Source organism: Haematobia irritans, chromosome 3, assembly GCF_050003625.1.
Source record: "Haematobia irritans isolate KBUSLIRL chromosome 3, ASM5000362v1, whole genome shotgun sequence".
Lineage (NCBI taxonomy): Eukaryota > Metazoa > Arthropoda > Insecta > Diptera > Muscidae > Haematobia > Haematobia irritans.
The window spans coordinates 77,807,266-77,812,552 of NC_134399.1; positions in this window are offsets into that span (position 1 = coordinate 77,807,266).

Sequence of the window (5,287 nt, forward strand, 5' to 3'; positions counted from 1 at the left end):
GTCCCTTTATATGGGGGCTATACGTAAAAGTGGACCGATATGGCCCATTTTCAATACCATCCGACCCACATCGATAACAACTACTTGTGGCAAGTTTCAAGTCGATAGCTTGTTTCATTCGGAAGTTAGCGTGATTTCAACACACGAACGGACGGACATGCTTAGATCGACTCAGAATTTCACCACGACCCAGAATATATATACTTTATGGGGTCTTAGAACAATATTTCGATGTGTTACAAACGGAATGACAAAGTTAATATACCCCCATCCTATGATGGAGGGTATAATATACCCCCATCCTATGATGGAGGGTATAAAAAGTTAAAATCCATTAAAAGTATGAAAAAACCAAGTTATAAACAATTTAATTAAAAGAACGTCCTGGGTAGTTAAAATAAAGAAGATCATTGGGAGTGCATCTTCTGGAAGTGATTTTAAAGTTGTGCCTTTGGATGAACTTCCAAATTTACTTGCTGGGTAGTAAATACGGCCAAATCTTATGTTTCCTCCAGAGGGATGTATACCGACATCACGTCCTAAATTACAAGTTTCCTTTAATTGGTTGCTTGCCCAACCCAGGGGGCGACTTCCTAATTTTTTTAAAAATTGAGAGAGTTGTTAAAAAATATCGCATTTACTTCGATGTAAACTTTTTTGCGTTAATCATATACTTAGAGATTATTTCGAAGAATAAGAAAATACAATTATCCTTCCGAAAAAAAAAAATCCAAAGAATGTGAATTCATTACCAAATTCACACGAACACGGTTTCCATTTATTGGTGGCTTTTTATGGCTTGGTGGCTTTTTATCGAATGGTGACGGGGGTATAATAAGTTTGTCATTCCGTTTGTAACACATCGAAATATCGATTTCCGACTATATAAAGTATATATATTCTTGGGTGAAATTCTAAGACAATATTAGCATGTCCGTCTGTCTGTCTGTTGTAATCACGCTAAAGTCTTCAATAATGAAGCAATCGTACTGAAATTTTGCACTGCAGGCAGGTCAAGTTCGAAGATGGACTATATCGGTCCAGGTTTTGATATAGTCCCCATATAAACCGACCTCCCGATTTATTCAATTTGCCTGAAATTCAAAATCTAGAGGTATTTTAGAACCATAAAGATTTGTGCCAACAATGGTGAGTATCAGTCTTTGTTTTGGTGTAGCCCCCATATAGACCGATCTCCTGATTTCACTTCTTGGACTTAGAGAATCCTTATTTTTTTATCCAATTACTTGAAATTCGAAATCTACAAGTAATTCGTTTTTATTATTCAACATATTTCCCTTCAAGAGCAATACAACGATTACAACGACCTTCCAATTTTCTGATACCATTTTGGTAATACTCCTTCGGTTTTGCCTCAAAATAGGCCTCAGTTTCGGCGATCAACTCTTCATTGCAGCCAAATTTTTTCGCTGCAATTTCGACCTTCGGACGCTCCAATAACGCCATATAATAGTCACTGTTGATGCTTCTTCCTTTCTCAAGATAATCGATACAAATTATTCCATGCGCATCCCAAAAAAAAACAGAGGCCATTACTTTGCCAGCGGACTTTTGAGTCTTTCCACGCTTCAGAGACGGTTCACCGGTCGCTGTCCACTCAGCCGACTGTCGATTGAACTCAGGAGTGTAGTGATGGAGCCATGTTTCATCCATTGTCACATATCGACTGAAAAACTCGGATGTATGACGAGTTAACAGCTGCAAACACCGCTAAGAATCATCAACACGTTGTTGTTTTTGGTCAAATGTGAGCTCGCGCGGCACCCATTTTGCACAGAGCTTCCGCATATCCAAATATTGATGAGTGATATGACCAACACGTTCCTTTGATATCTTTAAGGCCTCTGCTATCTCGATCAACTTCATTTTACGGTCATTCAAAATCATTTTGTGGATTTTTTTGATGTTTTCGTCGGTAACCACCTCTTTCGGGCGTCCACTGCGTTCACCGTCCTCCGTGCTCATTTCACGACGCTTGAATTTTGCAGAGTCCGGAAACTCATTATCAATTGAGGGTATAGAAGGCGCACTGATCATGAAAATAGCTTGAAACTGAATGCACATTTTCCAGATTTTACTTCTCGTAATCATTTACAAAATGGGAGTGAAAATCTGCAGATTTTAGATTTCAAATCAAGGCGTTATTTCATCATTTTCTTGCACACTTACAAGAGGTTAATGATTCCTCTAAAACTCAAACAAAAATGGTTCTTATAAATCTAGAATATGATATAGTCTTCATAGGTAAAATCTTTAAATTTATCTTGGGGAAGTGTACTGGTTGAACTGCTCTGTTTGGAAGAATATCTGTCATCAAAACCCCTGAAATTTCAAAGGAAACTATAATATTTGATTCATGGTGGTGGGTATATAAGATTCGGCCCAGGCAAACTTACTGCTGTATATTTTTGTTTTAGGTTAGGTAAGAAATGTACTGTAAACATGCATTTGGACCCCCTGTACATTACGTGTTAATTCCAAGCATAATTTTTCAAGGTATGATATCTCTCATCTTAACATATCCGATTATTAAGTACCTGAATAAAAACACCTTATGCTTCCTATCAAATAAATCAAAGAAAGTAAATATTTAAATGAGATTTGTAGCCTAATTTTAATTTTATTGGTCCTAGACTTAAAGCCTGATAGGTAGCAGAAAAATTACTCGATTTAAAGAAACCGCATCTTTGGCTCTGAATCAATACCATAATCCTTAAGCGAAGGTCAAATTCTTTGGATCCAAGTAAACATTTTTTTAATGTTGAATGAAACTACTGAAACTAATGACAAAAAATTTCATTACACTAAAATTTCGTTTCTCAGAAAATAGATTAATTTTTTGCGTGTGGGATTTGCCACCTTGCGACTTTATGCATTGGAGCCACGTCAATGATGAGGTCTATGGGAGCGTCGATTCAAGACCTCAAGGATAGAATTCGTCAAACTACCGGGGTTTTAGGGCAGCAATAGGATTGTAATCCACGTTTTTTCCAACATTGATATTCCATGATACTGACGGAAAAGCAAACAGAAGAGGCATCTGGTTACTCTGGATTCAGGATTATTTGGCTTCATACATTCTTCTTCTTGCTCCTGACAAAAGCAATGTCATTATTCCTACGGTGTTTTTGTGTGGCTAAGATTTGCGTGAAACACGCAACATGAACATCATCATCGAATATTGCTTTTTGGCCGGATATGAAAATGATGAGGTGGTATTAAGTTGTCCAAATACATGTTCCGACATTTGTGTGAACTAATACTCCTTATTGAAATGGAGTTGGCTAAAACTTCCAGTCTCCACCCATGTGAATGAACAAGCACAATGTATAGGAAAATATAAAGAAGGAAGGTGGAGGGAAAATGAAAGACATATTCACAATTCACACAATGGGCGTTGAGTGACAGTAAATATTTCAATCAAAAACTCATGCTGGGGATCGATTGTATGGGAAACTACAATAAACTCTCATATCATCGTGAAATTTACATTTATTTTTTGGCATAATAAAGAAATCTGAGTCAATATAAAAACAAGTAAGGGAAGTCTAAAGCAAGACGGGACCGACCATAATATACCCTGTACCATTTTGTAGATGCACACCATTTCAAATTCTTTAAATTTGTTGGGTGCTGCATATAAATGTTTATGTCCCCTTTCATCATAATCAACATTTTTACGAGTTTTCGACTTAGCAGTACGGATTTTGTAAAGAAAATGTGGGAGCCGATTTTGACCAAATTTGGCACAAAACGCTAACATTTTAATTGCACTCTCTGTGCAAAATTTCGGAATGAAACTTTGGCCTCCGTGGTCATATGAATCTAAATCGGCCGGAAGATATATATGAGATGTTCATCTAAATCTGAATCGATTTCAACCAAAATTGGCTTGCGTGACAACAATGTTAATACTACTCCCTGTGTAAAATTTCACATAAATCGGAGTAAAATTTTGGTCTCTGAGGCCATATGAGAGCAGATCGTCCGAAAGCTATATATGGGAGCTAAATCCTTGTAAAATTTAAAGCAAATCAGGGAAAACACTTGCTTCTGGAGCCATGTAAGTACATATCGGGCGAAACATATATATGGGAGCTAATCTGAACCAATTTAAATAGGGTTCCATTGTGACGCAAAATAGACCTATGTGCTAAATTTGAAGTTGATTGGACCAAAACAGCGACCTAGAATTTTATTACAAAAATATATTCACATATACACGGACAGAAGGATCGGATGGGCATGAGTAGATCGACTCAGGCGCCGGCCTTGAGCAATATTGCCAAAGACACTATGTCTCTATTTCGTCTTTTTCTGGGTGTTGCAAACATATGCACTAACATAAAATCGTGGGTCAGTGAAAAATATGACCAAAGTTATTCAACCCACCGTCATGCGATTACACCATAATTTTATTCATATTTATCAACTTTTGTTTAGTAACAAAAACATTGTATAGGAAAATTTACATAATATTGTTTACTCATATATCGACTGCTCCATTCCAAAGTACGCTAAGTCTAAAAAGTGAATTTTACAGAAAACAAGTTCAATGTTTTGTTTTTGAAATTCCTCAAAACCAGAATAAGATATAAATTGCCTTATTTTCGCTCTAAAATCATATTTATTATAGTTGTGTTTAGTATTTACGATCTCAAAATAGTAATAATATAACATGGCTAAAAATTACTTAGACCACTTTAACCGATCAAAGCCTTTTGACCTTTTTACATTGGATTTTTTTTTTACTTTTGTCACAGGCTAAGTACAATATTAATCATAACTTTTGATAGAAGTTTCCAAAAAATTTTTACAGGATGTAATTCACAAAAATCCGAATAATATACAATGAACTCCATCAAAACACGCTAAGTCGACTTAGCGTACTCTGGAATGAGGGCATCGATATAGGAGCTGTCAAAATTTGAACCTATGAGGGTTATATTTTGCACGCCTCAAAAAAAAAAAAAAAAAAAAAGACTGTCATCCACAATCGAATTACTTGGGTTGTGGTATCTTAAAACTTCTTAACTAAATTGTGAGTTAGTCCAAATGGGTGCTATATACAATTATGAACTTGATATGGACCAATTTTTTTGTGATTGGGGATCGATTTATCTGAGGGCTATATATAACTATAGACCGATATGGACCTAGTTAGGCATGATTGTTAACGTCCATATACTAGCACAATGTACCAAATTTCAACTGACTCGGATGAAAGTTGCTCCTCCAAGAGGCTCCAAAACCAAATCTCGGGATG